We start from the raw sequence: 24,201 nt of genomic DNA on the forward strand, positions 1-24,201 counted from the left end.
CCGGATGGATTGTGTTGTGTGATGTGTTTTAAAGGCACTTAGAAACATTGTTCACTCACTCAAAAAGATCTTGTTTTACTCGCGCTAACACCAATCACATTCACCAGAAAGAAACCTTCTTAAAAAGCCTAAAACCAAACACTATCACTACCGACGGATCTTCATCGTTGGAGCTCATCTAGCAAACTAACCGTTCGCATCACAGTACACAGCTTCTTTAAATAAGTGTGACGACCAGGTGTAGAGAGGCTCTCTAGCCCAGCGTACTCATCAACCGTTGACAACCGCAGGCTGGGGTTGTTTGCTTTTGAAATGAATAATATTTGCAGGAGCTATAAACACTCCGGAAGCCCCTTGAGTAACCGAGCTAGGGAATACCCCACGATACAGTTTTGGGTACATTTTTTTCGCATCTGGATGTTTTGAGAGATTCCGCCTACTTTCGTTTTAAGCTTTTGCTGGCAACTCACAGTAAATTATCCGATATTGATCCCACCAAATGTCGCCAAATGATTGGGCACTTCTTAAACCCTGTTATATGTGTTATGCTAATCTATTATGTGACTTTTTAAATGATCGCAAAACTCATGAAAAATATTTTCTAAAAATATGTACAAAATTTAATGAGGTTTTTGAACGGGTATAGTATTAATAAAACCAAACAAGAGAATCTGAAATATTAAAATAAATTATAAAAATATGATTTCTAATCAAACGTCTTCACGATTTGGGTATTAATTATCGAAATATTGACAATTTTTAATATCATAATAAAAAAAAGTTCAAAAAAAGTACTAGAAACTTATGGAAAATAATAAGTTTTGATGAGGTTTTGTTGCATTCAGGCCAATATTTGTTAGTTGCAACTGATTTGTCAGACATAATAAAAATCATCATCAAAAGCATGCTCCTTTATATAACATCTGCTTTTGAAACCTAGCATTAAAAGCATGCATAGAAATGTGTTCTATTTCCAACCCAAAAATCACCCCTGAGACTAATGAGCTTTTGTGACATAAGCAAAAAGTTTTGCCAAAACCCCCAGCTACCGCATTCAGTCAAAATTAACTTTTCATATTGCACGCGGGCTTTATGCAAACGAGGAAAACTGACGCAAAGAAAATAAGTTATTCAACAAAACAAAAGCACGCATCCCTAAAAGTAGACAATCTCCTGTACTGTAGCAATTCGACCGCACGATCAACACGCTGCTCTCGTTTTGCGTCAGATGGCAATTTTGGTTATCGAAGTTTATATATATATAGGTTGTGTTCCCTTTGGCCTCGCCGTTGATCCCATTGATGGATCGGTTCGGTGGTGGACAGATGGTGGGTGCCAATTGCTAAAGTGTACAGGACGCATTCGGTACACAGTTTTGTAAGCGAACAAAATAGAAAATAAAAAACGACAACGAGTGCTCGGATCGTCTGACCAGATGTGTATATTTTCCCGCACGGCACTATTTTGATCGGCCAAAGGTGCAAATTGATTTATTGATGGACCATTTTACTGGCTTGTATTTTTTTGTTGTTGTTGATCGCACATCAGTTGTTCGATTGCTATTGATGCTTAGATCCCCTTTCATGAGCAATAAGAGGGGGAAAACGTTTGTCCCGAGGTTTGTAATCGTATCACCAACTCGTTCGTGCTGCTGCCCCGTCAGGCAAGGCTAATGTTGGGGTTGGAGGATTTCTAATGCAACCATTATTCGCATTCGATCTGAGCCCTGGCGCCTGATGGGAATTTACAACGATTGTTAACACTTAAGCCAATGGAATTTGGTAAAGCTCGAGCTGAGCCGTTTCCTCGTTTCGCCTTGCTCATAAGTATTGATGGAACAACTAGTAAAGCCAGTCTATGGGAAAGTGCACTTTTCCCATGCACTTCCATGCTGCACTGGTATTCAGTTTCGTTTCACAAAAGCGGTAAAGTAATTTAGAAACTTATCCGTGAACGGTTCCCGAGTAACCTATTTCTTAGTTCGGGGTATCGTACCCTAGTTTTGTGTGGAGAGAAAAGTGTATTCTTGTTGCCACTCACCAAATCGAAGCCGATCGGCTCGAATTGGAAACAGAAGACAGAATGCAAAGCTCTTCAATGTTTGAAAGTCCAAAAAAGAGATTGGTTGTGAAACTATTTTAGGTCACTCGGGATGGAAGTTTGTTAACAAGTTGTCTCTGGTTTGGTGTTACACTTTCCGGCATCGTAGTTTAGATGAAGATGGAGTTTTCGTGCAGGAGTTAAAAATATATTTATTAAAGAGACTATGGATGTACCATCCATGCTCCTCTTGTTGGAAACCGAACGTGATTTGATCGTTGATTTTTGTGAAAATCAGTGCCCCAACTTCTTCTTCTATCTTCTTGGCTTAGAGACTTTAAACGTCATGCCTGCCATTTTTGGCTAACTAGACTTATTGATACCACGTAGTTGGATGGATCAGAACGATTTCTACAAGACGCAACTTGAAAACGAGTGAAGGAAACAACTGATTGTTAGTATACCTTATAGTTAACATTCTAAACTATCAGTTTGTGCATCGAAATTAAGATTATTCACCGTTTCCATCAAAATACGAGGAATTTCTCCCGAAAAGTGTGAACTAATGGTGATCTATTCCAAACATCATGCTGAGTTAATAAGCGAAATTGAAAGGTGTGAGCATCGGAGCCGTATGTATGTTTGGACAGCAGAATTAAATTCTGCAGACCGAAAGTTAAACCAGAAAATCTTAATGGTTTTCAATAATGAAAAGAGGGGCTATTGTCTTTGCTTGATTGGTTATTCTAGGCCAGCAAACTCGTGTTTTGGGCAATGGCCTAAATATGTTTAAGAAAACACTTCAAATTAGCGGATACAATCGATAAATTTGCGGAAGACTGATATTCGTTGTCTAATATTCGTTGCGTAGAAGTCTGTGCCAGAACACGACGAGAATCGTTAGGGCAAAAGCGCGGTTGTCAACGGTATGATTGAGAAAGTTGCTTTTAACAACTAAGAACTCGATACAGTAATGATTAGTTAAATATACCTACAGTTTCTGGTACAAGTTATATTTTTATCCCTATTTTTTATCGTGCCTCATATTTCTGGTTAACCCTTTAGTAATCAAGCATGGACAAGCCAAGTACAGGTAGAAAATGTCTGGAAATTTTTGAATGATATCAGCACAAGAAATTTTTTAAACCCGGCATTGAGTCGTCATCCTGAATAATGAGAACACAATTGCATTTCGGGTAGCTCCTATTCCTTTTACTGAGATTACTGAGATAACTCAAGATTGATCCCCAGTATCGGCTTTTGCTAGTTATGGCTTCCCAACGAATCCGATTTTAAGGAGTAACATCTTCCGCGACTCTGTGACTACTTCCAACTAAACAGATACATTGCACAAATAGTTGTAATGCTCGTTTCGCATCCATCTGAAATTATTTCCTGTCGGAAATGAGCATTTCTGAGTACTAATCTGGAGACACATCAGTTGTGCTGCTCTTCAAAGACCTGTATGATGTGCAGCTATAATTGGGATTTATATTAGGAATAGCAAACGACAACCATACTTTAACCTAGTTACTAGATTCATCTTTAAATCTCTTTCTTTTTCAGGAGATTCACTGCCACAAACCGACCACAAACAAACGGAGAAATGAAAGGAATGGGAAACAAATGGCACGACGACACTACAAACGTCCTAAATTGCTCACTTCCGGGATGGTAAACGAAGAATCACCGATAGCAAACATGATCGTTTGCCACCCTTTTTTCCTTTGCGGATCTGGACCACACTACAAAGACTTCAGAGCTAACACAAACTGGTGCAAACTAGGTAAGGGAAAGTCCTTCAAACAAACCCGAGAGCAAAACATCATAGACAAAAATACATAACTATAGTCCCTTTTGCTTGCAGCGTGCCATGGGAATAGTTGACGAAGGTTGGGAAAAATAAATTGTCATGATTATTGTGTTACTTATCGTAAACAAAACGAGTAAAATGATTCAACTCGACAGAGAAAAGCAGGACAAAGTTTGTATGGCGAACGAGCTCGAGAACGAGGTGGCTACCGGACGTAAGACTGGGGGGAGGTGAAAGGAAAAACTGCATCCCGACCGTAAGCCAGTATGGTACAGTCTGTTGCACGTTTTTCCGTTGTCTCGAGGTCGGTTGCTTCCGGTGCCGGAGAATCCACTAAACAACTTGTTGACATCTCGCTTACTGGTCGTCGCGAGCTGTAATTGCAGGGCGTTTGGTAATGGAAAAGGTGGGGGAAGGTGTCAGCTTCACTATTGATCGTGAAGCTAAGTAAGTAAGTGGTTGTGACTGCGGAGGAACCAGACCGAGACCGGGCAGCATTAATTTCTTCGGTGGGTTGTTCGGTTTACCTTCGAACCAATTAGTCATCGGACTGTTGCTTTTCGCTTCCCAATTCGTAATCATGTTTTCTAAATAAACAATCGTTTATCATCTCGGTAATTCATGCCTTGGCTTGGGATGATGCTTACCACCAGCTGACAAGGGAATTCAAATTACGATTAACCAACGATTGGTTTACCATTTACCAGTGAGCCAGTGGTCTCTGTAATTTATGCAACCAGCCCCAGTCTCGCTGCCACCGGTTTAATATTAGCTGTCAAGTTTTGCTTGTTTTTGCTGCAAAAGAAAAGATTAATTCATTCGTATCGGTCTTTGCGATGAGCAGAAGAAATTTGTTCTGCTGCTATCGTTCGGTTCGACCCGGCTGCTGGACAACCTGCTGCTGTTGCTGCTGCTGGTGGATTATTTTCTACCCAACCCGTGGCGGTGGTTGTAGTTCTATTGATTTTTGCTTTATCATTTCAAGGGGCAGGGTAATCCGTCCCTGCTGCTTTACGGACAATGGAGATGAATATTCAATGCGGTTTGGTATTACGCTACCGAACCGCTAAGAAAGGTTGTGTGCAGTGCTGTGTAAAGCGATAACCACAGGACGCATCGAAAGCAATAAAATTAAAAGAAAAAAACTTTAACAAGAAACGTGAAGGAACTGTCACGTCTTAACTGTTTCTAATTGATCGGTTTTCGGGGATTGAGTTGAAAAAAAAAAAACGTATTAAATTTCATTAGCACCTAAAGCTTTTAAATCGATGGGTAGGATTTTTCCCATCAAAGTACTACTACATCATCACAGACTGAAGCGTGATTCATCGATAATTAATGAGGATTTAAAAAATACGGCCAGTGTTTGCTTTACTTTTGTGCTTCGTTCCGCATGCTGGAAGCTGGTCGGATTTCGTCGGATTAATTGGTGAGTTTTAAGCGATTCTCGGATTGTGTTAATGAGCGCAAGCAGTTACGCAGTGTGGAACGAGCTTTAAGAAGGATGTTTATGTAATTACTGGAAAAAAATGTCACAGTCATTGTAGGTACATTTACTTACAATTGCCATCGGAGGACATGACAAGAGTTAAGCGGTGCATAACATTTCGCTTTTGGGACAGGTTTGATTGTTGAGAGAAGATAATTAATGAGTATTCGATTTTGTTTTTGTTCTTTTTATGTATTTCTGATCTCAGAAAAGTCAATTTGCAGCTGAGAGACTTGAATCAACAGATTTTTGGTGATGCGCCTTTGAGTATGTAAACAGCAAGAAGTATGATGATTGTATATATGTTTGTAGGATCAAAAGTTTTAGTATTAATGTAGATCTGTAACGAACAGATGTATATACAGTAATAAACTTAGTCTTAATGTAACTCTCGAATAAGAAACAGTAGATGTTGAGCTAACGAACCTTTTAATTACTACTTTGGTAGCAAGTATTTTGTCGTTAACTGAACTATACGAATATCTGTTTTAAGAATAAAAGAAGAACTTAAAGAGCCAAAATTGATGTTCTAGTGAGTTGTAAACTGTTAAAGGAGAAATTCACATAGACTTCTACAATTTTTTTCGGTACATGCAAAATTCCTTCTGTTATATGACTATACGAACACCTACGAAAAATATTATATTTGCGATTGTATTTTCCTAAAATTCATTAAAATTTAAAAGCTGCTTTCTTCATCTTCCCTGGCACTACAACCTCGAGAGGTCTCGGCCTGCCATTTCTGGCTTTCTATGACTTGATTTTACCCGTAGCAAAGTAGTCAGCCCTGCGTATGGGAAGGCGGTCTGGATGGGATTTGAACCCCGTGTGAAGACCGGCGCCGCTATCGCCTCGGCCACCGGACCGCCCCAATAAATATTAATATAATATTCCTTTTTTATTCTCCTTCCACCATAACAACCGATCTCTCAACAAAGTATTGGCATTCCGTGCATCGTACGTGTATTCATATTTCATTCGATGCGAGTAATCGATGCTGGCAAAAAGATAGATAGAATCGTAAAATCAATTACAACCACCCATGCCATGCAGCTTCAAAAGGCACGCAGACAGTAACGAAAAGCACAGCAAATTGAATTGTACGTACGGCCACAAGCCACTTCGGAAGCCAACACTTGAGGTATACCGTGCGTAAAGCTCACGGTTTGCCAATTCAATTACAAACAATCATTTGTAGGAGAGAAGCGATTCCCACGAAAAGGAAGAATCGGCCAAGAATGTACGCCAGTTGGGCGTTTGCTACCGTTACGGTATAATTTTTACTTATCCCTTGTATCGAAATACCAAGGGAATTCCTTTTGGCTGGAACTGCCAAGCTTCGTACGAAGGAATGTACTCGGCTGAGTTGTATCTTAAGCTGTACGAGGATGCTTCGAAAACCGAATAGAACGTGAAATGGATCAGGGTAATTCTTGTTAATAAAGTCATTTTATACAGCGAAACTGAGTGCGTATCCGTTTCAGGCAGCGATTTATTCTTGCAGCAGGACGGATAGAATTACCCAAAAATAAATGTAAAGCATAAATATGTACATGATATTAATAAACGTCTAATGAGCACGAACGAATCAAGTGTGCGATATGCCACATCAGTTCGCTTTTGCTAACGATAAAAGTTTCGATTTCGAATTCTTCTCTTTTGCATGATTTGATATTTTCTCAGGCAAAGCTAAAAGCTCGAACCGTTGACATTTGAGATTACAGGCGACGAATTTCTTGGAACCAAAGTCCATAATCTTCCGTCGGGTTGGAGGCAAAATAAAAAGAAAATCGAAATACGCATTTTGCCTGTTTGCAGACAATTAGTAAACATGCTTCACGGGCACAATTGGCAGCAACAATCGATGGTTTCCATCCAGTAATATCGTACTGGCTGGGTGAAGTCGTATCCGAGGCACCGATACATAGCAAAAGGCCTGGAAACTTAACTCACGTACCTCGAATGGAATCGAGCCGTTTTTTCTCCCCGTTCGAATTCATCGGTAAAGTTATTTACCTTTCTGGTGAAGTTTTTCGTACGCTCGCCAGCACCGCTAAGAGCTTGTTGACAGTTGGCTGTAAATGAAATTAATCAGTTTTAATCTCTTTGATGATGGCTTTTCGGAATGGCTGCCGGTGAATGGGATGATGAACGGGAAGGATGTTATTTTTCTGTCGTTTTTCGTTCGGGGGCTTTTGTAGTCATTTTCCCTGACGGGAGGATTCGGTAGTAAGCAACTAGTGTGAGGCTTTGAGCTGCATTAAAGGATATGGATACTTGGGCAAAAGTTTGGACGACTTAATATTCACTTACTTGTTTACTTGGGTTTTGGGGGCGAACTTTGTATTCTATCACGTGGCAAATTATCCCTTAATTAGCCCATTGAATCGTTTCCATTTGTGTGATGATTCAGAGCAACAGACATACGAGAACAGCACTACTTTAACATTGATTCCATTGCCTTTGAAGTATATGGTTCCATTGCTGGTCGAAATGGCACCATAATTTTATAGACAACCGACCACACTTTCATCATCGAGTGCCGGGTTCTGATTGATACATTCCACTCGCGGTACATTAAGCTGTGTCAACACTCTGCCAAAAGCATCAGACGCACAGATGGTTTGGATAGATTATTTCCAAAACATCGGGCAAGACAAAAACCGTTTACGACGCTCGCCGGCAATATATATGTATCCCGCGAGCCGTGCAATAATTATGGCTAGCGAGAGAAAAAAAACCATCCGATAAGCGCTTTATGTCGATCGTTATCCGTGATAGTACCGTGAGTCTGTCCCATACCAAAACCATACCGAGACAACAAAAAAAAAAACAATTCACGTGACAATTGCGTGCAATTTACGCATAATGCGCGCATAACAGCTCGTCTTATCGGTGATTTTTATTAATTAGATCACAGCAGCAATCGGCCGGAGTGGCGTAACTTTTTCGCGTCAGTTGACAGCAGTTGGCCACAAACACGGCCCGGCAGTTAACATAGCAAAGCAGCGAAAAACGGCGTCAAAAATAGCACCACAGGTTCGTCTCACGATAAATCATATGGCTCGCCCACGAGGCCAGCTTACTGCTTCTTATCGGACGGTGCGTGTGCGTAGGTTTGGTTCGATCGAGATTTGATTGGATGAGCTGTGTAAGTAGGGTGGTGTTGTTTGCTTTTCAACAAGATTTTTTAAGGTTATTATTTCATTAGTAAATTTGTGACGGTTTTCGATAAGCGTTGGATATGGTATAAACCCTTTTCTGGATCATAGAATGCAAAAGAAGCTTTCCGATGAGTATAAAAGGAACAAAATCAGTGGCTTATTTTAAAAAGGAAGTTATGCAATTATTTAAAAGACAGTTTGCGCCGGTTGATTAGGAAATCCGCATTACATCGATTTAAGGATAAATTGTAGTAGCATTCGGAATTACGGTGTTATGGAAGAACTATTTATTTAGTGGACCTAATTTGAGACTAGAAGTCGATACGGTAGTAACGCCAGTCTTCACACGGCAGTAAAAGGCATCGAATCTCTTTCGAACCGTCTCCTCGTACTAAAATAGAGCCGTATTAGGAGAGCCAATAATGTCAGGCCAAGAACTTTCGAGGTTGTAATACTAATCAATAAAAAATAGTGATTATGTGCGTTACAAATAGATATGAATTCTATAAACAAGCCAGCTAAAACTCTGTAAGTTTAAGATTCTAATTTTGAAAAACTTTTATTTCAACACCTTTATTGCTAAGTTAACCGTAACAACGAGGCTTCAAATCTTGTTTATGCATTTCTAGTTTTAAGACGGTCATTATTGTTTCTTTAACATATTTCCATAGATTAAACCAATGTCCAGGCTAATCTAGCCGTACAGCTACATATTTCATGTAAAATCAAATAACATTGTTTTGCCTGTGGCAAACTTAATCACCACATCAAACGATATATCATGACGTGTCTTTCTGTGTCCGATGCTTGAATTGTAATGCCGTTTGATCTTTGTTTCTGTTTTCCATGCTCAGTTTCCATGCGATAAATTTCCAACCAGTTCATGTCTTATTAAAAACTGGGAGAGCCATGCTCGAAAAATAGACCAGATATGCCATGGATTCGTCTTCCTGGCTTGTCGGACTCCTGGACTTTTTTGTACTGCTTAGATGTTTCCCTGCTACCAACAATTATGGAAGCTAGCATACCTTTTGAACAGAAAATATTTGAATTGTGAAAAAAGACCTAGGTTCTCCCCTGAGAGTATTGAACTAATTTGCGTTCAATTCACTCAAACAAACAAAAAATTATTTCAATCGACTGTTTGTCTCGCGTTCGATCAACCCAGTAAACGAGATTTAAAATTCAACGAATCTACCACGGTTTTGTTTGCTTAGTGATGCATTCGCGTGAATAAATCTCAATCGCCCCACACCACAATGCGTGGTGAAAGACGACAAACAGCAAACAGCAATCGAATTATGAGGGCTCTTTCTTTTGTCGTAATCGCGGAGAATTCCCGTCCAGCCCAGCAGTAAACAGCAAAACTAGGAGCTAATGAGAAAAGCAAAGTCCAGAAGCAACGATCCATTTTCGAGAACGATGATTATCTCATTCCACCGAATCGGTCTCGTTCGTGGAATTCGTTTGAGAAAATCGTTGGGCGAGAATAAGGCAAAGTTTGACGTACAGTGGGCCCGTTATTGAAGTATTGAACGCCTCAAGAATTGTTGTAGAAAATTTAAACTCCCTGTTTTTGCTTAAACTAATCTTAACGATGGAAGATTGTGATTTGAAGTCGTTCTCGTGTTCTTTTTTGCCTATAAGCCTCAAATGCGAAACGTCCGGTCCGGCCCGGACAGACAAACCGATTCGAACGTCGTTAAACCGCATCCCGGATGTTAATTTTGCCTGCCGGTCGTTAGCATGAACCGCTTTTGTGTGAGGGTATGCGTGTCAACCAAGCTTGTTTGAATTGTGGGCCAGAAATGTGGCAGAGATGAGTTGACAGTCATATTTCTGAATGACAATGGTATGGTTCGTTTGAGAATTCCGCCTGAGCATAAGCTTATTCTTCGCACGAAAGCCTCCTTTGAAAGGGTGCGCTGACTTACCGGCAGAAATTCTAATTGGTTTTGTGGAAGGGTTATTGTTGTTCGGACGATTCGAGTCCATTCAAATGTTCTTGCCCGAAAAACTAATTGGAAGCTTAGCGAAGCACAAATGAAGTACACACATACAATGGAAGCTTTCCATCACAATCGCACGAAGTAATCGCCCAATATGCGACGAGCACACGGATATTGGTATGATATACTGGAAAAGCCTCCAGTAAGCTCATTATTTTGACCATTCACAAATCGCTAACAATCATCCGCGAAGCGCCATTTATTGTGTCACCCACACAAAGCAACTGTACATGTGACAAACGTGTAATTTGTGTCCTTTTTTATACCCTGGTAACGGGTAACTTTTGAACCTGAACGTCTTGCCAAACTTTTCTCTTCCCACACGGCGACCGTATGTCGCGGGCTCGGTATGCCTGTGTAAACATCTTCAATGCGAATCAATATCACACACACACGCACTTATCAGATCGAGCTGTCAAAAAGTGGGAGGGGGAGTTGTCTGGCAACGGCTTAAGAATAGAGGGTGGCCTACAGTAAGCCTGTTCGCCCTTTCGCGTCGCGGAGTGTCACCTCAAAACCTTGCCTAATCCTTCCCCAAAAACCTCCGAAAGTGAAAGCACTTACCGGCGCACACCGAGCAGTAGGTTGTGTACTAAGTCTGTGCACACAATCGGGCCTGCAAAAGGCGACACAGCAATACACAATTCTAGCCACATAATTATGTTTGATTCTTTGCCGACACGTTGACACGTCATCGTCATGCTGAGCGGTGTGGCCGTATCGATTGAATAGGGGGGTGTTGGGACGCAAAAGGGGAAGTATGTTGTGAAACACAAAAGTGTGTCACTGTTACAGAGGACACAGCGCCAGTTGTTAGGGATACTTTACCACTAATGTGTGACGGATCATTCATTAGTTTGCGAATAATGAACATCCCGTGCTTGATTTGGACAGTGAGTTACCGAAATTGATAATAGTTATTATGGGGAAATGTTGGGCGGTTTCAATGGGAAATGAATTTTCTCTAATTGGATGGTAATACGCTTTTAATAAGCTGATGTGGATTAGTATGGTCTACCACATTCATTCGAATGTGCATTCAAATTCGGAGCATTCGAATAACACTTTTTCTGGTGCACTTTTACGCACAGTACACGATTATTTGTGGTGCATTTGATGAAGATTTAACTACGCTGACCGAAATAACAAAAACATCACCTTGTTATTTTCAGATTTTTTAACCGCGACTTCTATTTTCAATGTACAATGGTGCATTTTTCTTGTGGTTTCTTCTAAGTAACACATTACGATGAGTTCTCAGCGTTCACGAGTACCACGTTACAGGTTGGTTTTTGGTTGAAATAAGAAGATGAAGGATAGACTTAAGGTTGTATATTGGATTAGTTAGATTAGTTAGTCCTCACTATGGGGGAACGGTCCAGATGTGATTTGAAATCGGGGCCTGCCATGTGAAAACCAGCGCCGCAGTATCCTTTACCATCGGGCGCAGAGGATATTCAAGACCGCTTTGATCAGTTTAGAGCTATGAATCGCATCATTTTCTTGCAGCTAATTTGAGTCAGATCTCTTAAAAGACTCGTTATGGTCGTCTTAGCTTATTTTTAACACTTGGATATCCTCTGATTTTCCTTATGAATATTATTATATTCAAGCCAATGAAAAAATTTCCTTGAAATGAAAATGCTCTTCTTACTATCAATACACCAGTATCAATATTTCAACTCAAATCAGAATCAAGTTCTTTGAGGGGGTCTTACCATAAGTGGTGCCAATTATCTAATCCAATAATGTTGAACATCACTTCATTCAAAACATTCGCATAGCTACATTCATCCCTCGAGGAAATATAGTTTTCACCGATATTGAACCGACTCCGAGTTGTGACGCTGACCGAGACTTTGATGCCGCCCCAAGTGTTCGTTGGTATATGCTGCAAATGGATTGTGGTCACTTGACATCGCAATGTTACTCGAATTAAGAATGATGTCCTCTTTTAGTTCACTAACATTCAACAAATATCCTCCTATACTGCTATACCATAGTTTAGCTACTCATCCAAAAAATTACTGAACGGGTGGAATTACAAATATTTTCCGAACACTGTGCGTCGTTGACATGTGATTGTGGGATAATACTATCGATTTCTCTTGAAGACTTGCCTGTATCCTGGAGTGGCTTAACATTTACCTTGCCCAAAAAATACGTTGTCATTTTCAAACTATTTTTAATAAATAAGCCAAACAATTTTTTTTATGACTTTTAGTAGAAAACTTCATCTCATTTGCAATAGGAACGCTTTGAATAGGACGCTTCGTATGGTATCGCTAGTTATACTATTCCGCTGTTTAAAAACATTAAGTTATTCGAGTCGTAATAAGTTGCACGTAATTTTCTGATGATTAATTGATTAAAATTTTCTTATTGTTTTAAATAAAGAAAACTTGTGTTATGACCTAAGAACTGCTGTATAGCTCAACTCTGAAGATATTGGCTGTCCCGCCCCAGAGTCATTCATTTCCATTCCCGATTCTAGGCACGATGCTTTAATGCACTCTTTTTAGCATTCTCCTGTCGCTCTTCCATTTGGGTGCATAAATTACCAGTCGGTGCAATGTGCACGTCTAACCCCTCGGTTTAATTACTTAGCAGTCGTGAAGGTTCACGGTCAACATTATGAAGCTTTAAACGTCGGTGCTTCAGAAAGGGTGACATTGTGCCGATACGCCATTAAGGGCATAAAAGTTCTATAGTTAAAGCCTTCTTTTACCGTAGAGCAATACTGACGTGTAATACATTTTAACAAACACAAAAACAAAAAATCCTCCTTTCACAAGCTTGACATGTGCTAGATTTTAGTCCAGAGAATACAATTTCAACTTCAACCTGCCTCCAGTGCAGTGGTGAAAGTTTACAAAATAACACAATTCAATCAATTTTCCACCCTGCTGCGAACACGGACAGCTTGCAGAATCTGTTCGGTTCGTAGCAAAAGCAGCATCCAACTCACTAGCTTCACCATCTTCGACTCCCATCCTAGCGGCGTAACAAGATAAAACAAATGTTTAAAAATCAAACCAGTAAAAACGAACCCAAACACTCCTGGCGTCGTGTGAAGCTGGCAAGTGATTCTGAGAGTCTTCCGTGTGAGTTGCTTAAACAGAGGATAAGCGAAACGACAAGCAACAAAAAAGAAAGAGCTGTACATAAATAGCAATTCTCCCAACCGAAGCACCTTCAATCGCTGCAGGTTCGAATACCCTTCAGGATGTCTGGTTCGTTTCTCTTACGGCAAAGATTTCCTTGCAGAAAATGCATTTTTCCTGGTCTGCAATAGTGTACAAGTGAATGAGTTTATTGGATCTTCGGGGCAAATCGTGTGCAACAGTTGGGCTGGGAAATGTGTGCGTGTGTGTGTGATACTACTTTCCAAACGAGCTCGAATGGATGTCATAGCCGACGGACATAACCATCGTAACGTATCTGCGAGAAAGCCAACGGTGGATAGAACCAGGGAACCGTTTCAAAGCGATACAAAGTGGTGTTAGGTTAATAAAGCTTAGTTAGGTGGGAGCTTTTTCTCGGGTTAACTATAAGGCCTCCTTCCCCGAAAAAAAAATGAGCACGGAAAGAAAAGACCATCCTTCGGCATGAAGCTAGTAGAAGCAGTTCGGTCAATCTTGAACAGGAAACGAACCTTACGGAATTTTGTGTGTGCCACGGACGTAGGAGCGACTTGTCGTGAGCCGCATTTTATCATCGGCTCAACCGACCGTTGGTCAAACGACCGTTCACGTCGTAATCTTGAGAGCTTAGCAGGAAGACGCTCGAAGTTGTGCGCCAGCACCGGAAACGAGGCACACAGGAGATAAATAATAATAACAACTTTATCTGGTCGTTTCGGGCACGCAAGAGCCACACGGACTGACGGGCGTTCGGACGGGCTCAACGTGCTCTCGCCAGACACACCGGTCGAACAAGTGGACTTGTTGACCGTCAGCTTGTGTCAGCGTGTGAAGGTGAGCCGGAAAATTTGATTAATCTACTCGCTCGCTTGGTGGGAGTTTGGATGCGAACGAAAGCATCTTACACACCGCTGTGACTTACGCTGCTAAGTTCCATTTTAATCCCTCACCGAACTGCTCCTCACAGTGGGGAAAGTTCTATGGAAATGCTTTAAAGAAATGCCAGGTGTTTGTCTTGTGAGAAGTGTCTTTTTTCCGGCTTACCTTGAACCGGCTTTATTAGACTTGCTCGTTCTGACTCTGGCATTCTGGATCGTGTTTTGATCTTTAACAATTTCCCGTGAACTGAGCGTCAAACCGTGGGACATCACCAATGCAAAAGTCTTGTTTGAAGTCTGAGGCAAAACATGAACCATCAACTGACCACAACCATAATTCAATTATATTTGCCGAAATAAAAAGAAACCACCCGCCCAGGGTTACCCACCGAACCACAAACCGAGCGGTTTTGAGTTGGGTTGGTGGTGAACGCATTTTCATGCCGCGAATGTAACCACGAACCAATTTTCCGTCGGCTGAACGAGAAGCGAATTAAATGGCACAATCGGAGACGCTGATCTACTTTTCTGCGATTATCTCTCGGTTACGGTAAGATAGCGGTCTGGGTGAATTAAAGCAAAATCAGGCGAGATAGAGTGAGACCGAAAGAGAGAGAGAGAGAGAGAGAGAGAGAGAGAAAAGGAAAATATTTGAATAAAAAGGTTGGCAACAAAAAAAAACGAGAAAGAAAATGGAAATGCTCATGCTAATAGCATCCGCGTTTGGTGGCCACGAGTTTCTCGTTTGCATTTGACAATATCGGATTAATTTTAAATTCGTTATGTTTCTCTAGATTCCCGCGAATGGGCCACGCGGGACCGACAATCCGGCACTTGGTCACTTGTTGCTGTGATACTGTTTTTCCTTCGAAACGTCATGTGAAAAGAGCATGTTTCAGGGGAAAAATTGCACTCATTGCTGGACTCAGATATCGGATGAATGTGGTGTTTGAATGGAAGAAAAGTACGGAATACAAGTGCGATAATGAAAAAAGTTTCATTTGAAAGTGTGCTAAAGGGTAATAAAAAAATAGAGAAAAAAGGCAAGATAAACTACGATAAAAGTGGTTTAGTTGCTACATCATGCTAACATGACATATTCGAATTCTAGATTTGGTTACTTCTGGTTGAAAAATCTGGTAAAAGAATTAACAAAAATATTTTGAAAATTTGAAAATTTTAAAATTATTAAAAATATCTAAATTGCGCCTGAAGGTATGCAATTTAAACCATAGCTCTGTGTAGTGTTCATTTGTTGTGCGTTAAAATGTTCACAGGTACTTCAGTTTCTTACAAAATATACAAGGTAAGCGATACCATCAACCGGTTCTGATTGTGCTTCATATAGAATATTTTAAATTCATTTAATGCATGTAATCCGTTATCCATACGGAGCTAAAATTTATAAAAGACCAGGCGTCTCCATTTGAATGAAGCATGTTGGTAAAAGAATACACCATGCGCCTCCATCATACTGATTGAAACTTTTTTTCTACTGCACTTTTCAAATTTCAAATTGCAATTCAAACATGAAAATAAAAGTTTATGAAACAAATCACACTCAACTCACCCGTTTCACCTGTTATTCCAGTCTCTCGATAAAAAAAACCCCTCCCCAAGTCACAGATGTTATAAATCCGCCTTAAACTTTTAAATTCCTAGCTTATGCACACCTTGGAATGCAATCCCACATTCTCAAGTTAACATGCAACCGTTTGACGCTCCTTTCGTGTTTGCCACGGTGCAAAGGTGAAAATTCTTTCATTTCCCTATCATATGCTCAACTTTCAACCTATAACTTTACGACGAAAAGCGATGTAATGATCCACCTTTTTTGTGGTTTGTTTTGAACGCCAACTTTAATTTGCAACCGGTTGTGGCCTTGAGAATTGAAACCGTTCTTGAGATGCTTTTATCACCGTTCCGTTTTTTTTTCTATCAGAGCTCCTACATTTCTCTATCTTTTTACACTGTGGATTGGCAATCCTTCCCGTAGAGAATATGAACCATCCGTGAGAGGAGAGTGAAAATTTCGCCCTACCTCAAGAGCTTGGCCAGCTTAACCCATTTATTTTGTTCGTAGCGAAGAGATGGGCTTTTGTTTTCGTTTTTATGAACAGCCGCTTTAGCTTCGGTAGGATGGTTTTCGCTGCCATCCTATTTGTTAGCGCCCACTAAGCCGATAACTGTTTGTTTAGCGAAGGATGAAGGTTATTTTTATATTTTACCCTTCCGTTTGTTTTTTTTTTGTATTTGGATCACTAGCGGGAAAATTTACGGGCACTGGTCTAATCTTTTAATGCGACACCTGTGGAATTAGGGTTGGTAAAGGTTGAGTTAATGCAGGTGTCTTGTGGGGTACCTAAAACCCATAGAAATATCTTGAAGAATTTAAATTAACTATTTATCAATTTTTATAGTTGCTTACGAATTTTCTTGAATTGGGTAAAAAAAAAACATTTAAGATTTTGTTTTAATAAATTCATGCGAAATTTGCTATCATTTTTTGAAAGCAGTGTAAACATGGTGAGCTAAATCTATTATTTTTTTATAATTATCATAGTTACTCTCTTTATCATAGATCTTTTCTAGAAAATAGCCTTACGTTTAATAAATATTTCTATAAAATTATGAGCTTATTGATCCTTGAGTGAATGGTTTTATGAATGCAAATCGAATGCTTCCGGCAGCACATTTATTAATCTATTAACCATCCTACCGTCATCGTCGATTGATCCTAAAATATCCACTTCAAAAACATGACCGTCGCTTCCATTTTAGGGCTTTCGAGGTTAGGACGATAATCTAATCGCTAGTGAGAAGACGCAAGCTGTATCCTGCATTTTATTCAATCCATTGGCCGATTAGTGAGCTTCGCTGGAGATGTCTTCGGTAAAAAGCAGATGACGTACCTGTGCGCAAGCTGGCGTCCAGTTTGCGACCCCTTTTATTGGTTCATCGAAGCAACGATCCATTACCCAAAATTTTCTGTACCGTGTTGCGTGTGGCACCCTCTTTTAAACCATCGTTCAACTCTTTAACCGCCAAGCCGTCAGCAACACGTTAACGAGCCGTTTTAGTGTAAGTGAGACAGTAAACCGAGAGACTGTGCCGAAATGCGTAGAGGAAAATTGAATCACTGTACAGCGCACGGTGAAAATTGTTTACACCGTGGTCGGTTTTGAGGACAGCGTGCTTGCGATTTACGTCAACTCGCCATATACACCGGGGACAGTGGTTCGATGGCTAGCCGACCGGAATGGTTGGCTCTCATCTCAACCGAACAAGTGCTTCCTTCCGGCACCATTTCGGAAGCCAGCCGTTTTCGGGCCAATGATTTTGCGCACCGTCGATGAAAGCGCCCGCGGGGTTCGTTTCATTAAACTTTATGGCTCGCGCGAACTATCTCGCACACAGCGCCTTCGGGCGCAATAGTTTATTGGTAAATTGCGAACGGCGGAACTCATTCGGCGAACGCGTAAATCGAGGAGAATCTTTAACGGTTGAAGCCTCTGCGTCGTGGCCATGGCGTGTGTCCTCGTTGGCGGCAGCTTTTGGTGACTATTAGCATCTTTTTTTTTCTCTTTCTCTCTCTCTCTCTCTTTGGGTGACTTTCCTCAAGACACACCGAAAAAGTCATGAAATCAATCAAAACCGATTGATTTACCGTCGGCAACGAGCAGCCAAATTTAAGCCCCCCGGGAGGTAAATGGGATATTGAAATCGATTTTCATAATCATCTCACGCTTGCGGACGCCGAGAAGTTCGCTTAAAAGTTTCACCTCATCGAGTCTAATCACAAGGCCGGACGGGCCAGCCCAACCGGTGCCGGCTTCCGAAGGCGGGGGAACAAGTGTCGTGAAGTTTTATGCTTCAATCACTGGCACTGGAAGGCGAGCCGCAGGGAGTTTATAAATAAATCTCGATCAGCATGAATCGGTATGCGAGAAGCGTACTAAATGGCCGTGTTGGTTTTAATGCCGGTTCGGTGTTGAGCGTGCTATAGCTTGAGATGACGTTGGCGTTGTTTGCAATGCAAAAGTGAGTAATCGTTTAGCACCGCTAATAGGACGTGCAAAATAAAAGGGACCGTACAGTGTTTCTAACATAAATAATGGTTTTTAGCCCCAAAACCGAAGAAGAACTTTGTGGAAAGTTGAAGTAGAGTACAGAATTTGGTAATTAGAATTCGTATAATACAAACTTAAGCGATAGGGTTTATAGTGGACAGCAAGAAGACAAACTTTCATCAACAACTCTCAACAAGCTGTCGTATCGTTCTCCCAGGAAGTTAAATCATTTGCTGTAGGTATAATAAATGCACTAAAACCAGTATCGAAACCCAGAGGCTCCAGGTTAGTGGGGATTAGAATTTCTGATGAAAAATTTCACCCAAATTAAAATGGGAGTACTCGAAACCACCTGAGAAAAGAAATCTGTAGTAACAAGTTTAAATTAAGAAGAAACATATAGCTCTGACTGACTATTATTTTACCCTTAGCTGAAAAGTCAGTCAGGAAAGGAAGTTTTCCAGACGAGATTCGATACCCGTTCCTGCCATGTGAAGACGATCGCTTCGGCCACCGGAATACCTTCATAAATATAATGCAGCTGATCGAAAAACGTGTTACACCGAAGTTTATGTGTTAATTTCAATAAGTCTAAAAAAACTTTGAGTGAGATTGAATATACCGGTCATAACTTGAGAGTTCTCCAGTCCTCAATATTGGAAAGGTACATTTTTTAATGACTGAAGATTGCCTGTTTTTGCAGGATAAGTACCTCGAACTGTCAGTTGATGATATCTTTCATTTATTAATCTTCATTGCTTTCTTATCTACTTTGCTACTCTAATCTTTTTTTAAAGAAAGGTCCACAACCGAGTGGTAATTTTAGTCCTCAACACGATCATTTTATCTGACCTTCCTATTAGTGGTTAATTTTCAGTTGATCATGACGCTTTTAAGCCTTTCATCGAGTTCAAGCCGTCAGTAAACTGAGTTTATTTTGCGTACTTGCTTGCTTTGAACTATTAAGACTGGTTATGCTGGATTTGAACTATAAGTAGGACGCAGATAAGATTTAAGCAACCTCCGTGCCGCGTGTTACTTTAGCCCACAGTTAGGAAATTTAACTCCCCCCTCACCCTCCCCCCCCCCCCACCAAGTCAGGAAATTAATAATTCCCGTTCACTGTTGACCGTAAGTTCGACTTCTGATACAACACACAGGACGGATCAGTCCCAACTAGCCTTTAAGATGATTAGGAATTCTTTGAAGATGATATTTACTTTAAATACTTAAGTCTTAATCTAGCTTCAGTAGGGGTTATTTAACTGGGTATGATACTGAAAAGCCCACCTTGATAAGTTAGGTTTTGGCAGGATTCATATTAACGAAATGATTTATTTAGCCAAAAAGAACTTTAAACGACTGCGATTGTTTAGGCTTGATCTGCATGCAATCAAGCCAACGTAAATCTTACACTCGTCTAGAAGCGTTTAATAACAAATGAAGAGAATTTTAAATCTTTTTACTTCGATCATTTGAGAATATGTTTATGCTCATGCAGGTGGCTTCATATATCCTAACCTTTGTATGCTTAAAAACGGCACTAAACCATCAACATTTTAATGATGACACTTCTCTCTTAAATCACTCTAAACACTCTTAAATTATTAGATTGAGTAGTTTAATTTGCGAAGTACAGGATAGTTTCATAGAAAATAATTTTCCAAAAACAGAATATTTTGCGCATAAAATTTAATATGCTTTAATTTTTTATGCTCATAAATAGGTTAATAACTTAAAAGCACGACCGGGAGTTGTTTTAATTAATATTACAATCAACCAAACACACAACTTAAGAATGGTAAAGTACAAGAATCTTTCTTCACACGATGTTTGCTGGTAGGGAAAACCGTTTAGAGCGTTTAAAATGTTTATCACGTTTACAATACAATTTTCCCAACGTGTGTGTTTTTCGGCACCGCACTTCTCGACAGCTCGACCCAGACCTGGGTCGAGGATATTTTTGGCTCGTTTGGTAAATGGGAAGCACAGCGGTAATAGCAATTGCCGGTTCCGTAAATTAATTTAACGGCAAATCTTCGCTCTAGGAGGAATTAGTATGACTTTTTTCCCTCTATTTTGCCACTTTTTCTCTTTCTCGCTCTATCTCTCTGTATTCACTTATAGCATTAATGTTCACTTTTCCTAGTTTAGTTTAGTTAGCGTGCTGGGTTAACCGTACGCGGTCAATCGATACAGGTTTTTTTTGTCATCCTACATTGCGTCCTGCGATTGGCCATCGTTCCGTTTGTACACGTTCCAACCTTAAATAAACCGGTTGACAGAAGCACCGTAACGGCCAACCCACGGTTCGCCTGGGCTACCTGGACACGGTCCGAACCTCCGCAAATCAAATTCCAAGTAGACGCGCGTTGCTGACCCGCCGGGAAAATGCCGTACAGTACATAGTGAACGGACGGTTTGCTAGTGGTTGAAGTTATTTCTTCTCTACCACCACACCAACCCACAACCGCACGGGGCAACATATTTCAGACACGGACCTCGTCCAAGATGCCACACATGCCGACGTGCCGGTATGGAAATCTTTTCGTCGCTGGGAACTGACTTTGAAGCACTAGGTACAGAAAAAGAAAACTTTTCTTTTCCCGAGGGGTTTTGCTGGTAAGCAGTTGTTAGAAAAGAAAGTCCAAATTTCCCAATTGACGAACCGCGTGGAACTTTTTCCCGACCCCGGGGTGTTCGTGTCCCGTACGCCAAAATCTATTTTTATTAAACCACAAAGTGGAAAATTCAACCCCAAAATTAGCTTCCTTTTTTGATACACGTGTTACAATTCCGTTGAAGCTTTTTTTCTGTTTTTGAAGCACCGCACTTAACATTCCACGGAGGAGGGAACTTCACTTTTGGAGGGCAATTTTAAGTAGTATTAATTTGTGGTGTACTTTGCCGAAACTGCCCCCGATTTTTTTGTTTAGCTGGCGGTGAAGGTTTATTGTTTTTGGTCAACATTCCGACAGTCGGTGGGTGTAGATGAGAGGAAATGAGCGATTCCACCCCCTCGAAACCATCGAACACGCCGAATTTGAAGGCTGCACGATTGGAATGTTTTATTAGCCAGGTCAGCCCATTTACCACAAAGGCAGCCGTTTTGTAGTGGAGAAATATTTACCGAAAGTATGTAAACATTCTCCAGTAGAGGATTTCGGGTGTTTCGTTGCTTTCGGGGTTTTGCGCTTCGCTTTCTTCTTTGTGTTTGATTTTATAAACCAGGAATGAAGCAAACAGCCTTGAAGCTTTCGAGAGAAAGTGCATGGGAAGAGCGAGCATTTCTAACCGTTTCTTGTTTGAGTGTGTAATTGGAATCGTTTGCAGCTTGATTTGAAGATTACAGCGGCAAGTTTTTGTAAAAAAAAATTGCACGTGGTTTAGTTTTAATTTTTTTCTGTAAAAATTTGAAATTAATCTTCTTAATGCTTAATTTTATTGGTTATACCCTTCATGGCACTGCTTTGACACATTTTTGTACTTCTTTTTGAACAAAGTTCGGTTTGAATCAATTCAAATAATTAGTATCCCGGAATTATATTTACCGACGGAAAATTTTTGAAATATTGTTAAAAATATTTATTTAAATTACGAAATTCAAAGTCCAGTTGGCAAACAAAAGCAATTAAAAAATTATTCATTTTCTTGAACGAAATAAAAAAGTTTACATAAAAAATTAGTATGATAAAGCTCTATTAAAATTTTGATTAATTTTTATTTCAAAATAATTACAAAGGTCCTTCCATACAGTCTATATGATATCCAATATTAAATTCTATTATTAGAATGCTCACTCGATATAATAAAATTTTATATGATTTTATTCAATTATGATGTACATGAATTTTACATGTTTTCCATAAGCATCAGCTTATGAAGAGGAAATATGAGCCTGCCATAAGGAAATATGAAAAGTCATAAAAGATCATTTAACGAACAAGCACTCTGAACAAACTACAGTTGAAGATCATTAAGCGTTATTTCCCATCTCTCTCTTAATTTCTGCAGTTACTGGACTTTTCAAGTATGCTTTTCCCATTTAAATCTCTTTTTAAAATTTTTATATCACCTGTTTTTTGGAAAATTACATGCTTAATACTTACACCGTTCACTCGTTTGTCCTCAAACACTACAAAGCTGTCCAATATTTCCGTTGAGCGTTTCCTGCGTAAGATGGAACTTATTCGCCTTAGTTTTATAAACTTCACTTAAAGGTGTTTCATTGGCTTGATCTCCTAATACCGCACAAAATGAAGTCTCACACACTGGTTCACGACCGTGTTTTTTCAAGTTTTCCACCGAGAACACTGCAACAATGCTGCAACAGAGAACGCACGTGGTCTTGAGAATGGAATTTAAAGGGATCGGGCTTTACACCGTCGGAATGTTTTGCAAAGGATGGTTACGCGGAAGAAACGAAATGGAATGTGCTTCTGCTGATGAAACAGGTGCTCATGCACTTCTGTGCGTTGTCTTCAGTAGAACGTTTTGCAACCGACAACACAAACGAAAAACCCGGAGTTGATCAAGGGTCGGTTTTAACACATTTCACAAAACGCAAATCTTGATCCTGACACTTCACTGTTCGATCCACCAAAAGTATCAAGCACACTCACTGTTTGTCAGGTCTTTGTGCGAGGATTTGTGTAAAAGTGTGGCGTGTGATAAACTGACTTTTTTGAAATTCACACCGTTAGAAACAGCCACCGATGCCAGCGCACGAACGGTCAAAATGGCGAGTCTGGAACTGCCCTCCAGGTTCAACAAGTGTTATTTCCACGACGTTCTTCCAGCGAATCGAGGACTTCCACTTCGTGAATACCCTTTTTATAAACGTTTGGCCTCTGGCAGAGTCAGGTTCCATCCCGCCAGCAGACTCGGTCCGTTTCGGGCCGATAACGACGACGATGACGACAACGATGACGACGCCGCCAACGACGACTACGGACACGACCGGAAACGGCACACACGCACACAGTGACATCGTGGACCTCGTACACCTACGCATTTCGGGTGATTTCGGGATGAAAGATACGGATGATACGGAAGCTTAGTTGCTTGCTCAGGTAGATAAAGCTATTTGAGGCTATCCTCGCCATACGCACAGGGGAGGAATTTACATATTTTATTGTTTTATTAACGACAAACGCTTTACAAGTTATAAATTCGTAGGTTTTAAATAGAAAGCAACGATGTCGAAAGGGAAGCTCTGTCCATTTATTTATGATCATAGATTTGAAGATCGGGGATCAATAGCAGATCCTCGAAAAATTAGCTTCAAGATCACAGATGCAGCTGTTGCTTTCTGTAGCTTAAAGTTTAATTAGTTTGAAGTAACTATACCCAAAATAAAAATTACTAAGTATATATTATACGTTTTCTATACATTTGACTACAATTTAAGTATTTTGGTTCGTAGCTTTTGATGAAAAATAAATATCAGACATAGTTTTCTCAAGCTGTATCTATGTTAAGCGTGATATTGATGAATTATATTTATCATCGATTCGGGTAATTAACGGAACTTGCATCCATTCGTTTAAATTCAACACGTTTTTGTCACGCTGCCACAAGGTGATTCACAAAAAT

General features: G+C 40.2%; 1 protein-coding gene across 6 annotated transcripts in view; it reads right to left on the bottom strand.

Moving 5' to 3' along the window:
* The window catches only part of LOC118502781, a 38,402-nt gene extending 14,981 nt beyond the window's left edge, over positions 1-23,421 (bottom strand). Inside the window, exons 1-3 of one of the 6 annotated variants that reach the window (XM_036035384.1) lie at positions 23,287-23,419; positions 22,716-22,930; positions 7,359-7,417 (exon numbers count right to left, since the gene is read on the bottom strand). The gene's annotated coding sequence lies outside the window, so the exon portion shown is untranslated. Of the gene's footprint in view, positions 1-59; positions 195-7,358; positions 7,418-22,715 lie in introns of those variants that run through there. The other 5 variants (XM_036035382.1, XM_036035380.1, XM_036035379.1 and 2 more) reach the window with 5 other exon arrangements.
* Between the last annotated feature and the right edge of the window lie 780 nt (positions 23,422-24,201).

Source organism: Anopheles stephensi, chromosome 2 (genome assembly GCF_013141755.1).
Source record: "Anopheles stephensi strain Indian chromosome 2, UCI_ANSTEP_V1.0, whole genome shotgun sequence".
NCBI lineage: Eukaryota > Metazoa > Arthropoda > Insecta > Diptera > Culicidae > Anopheles > Anopheles stephensi.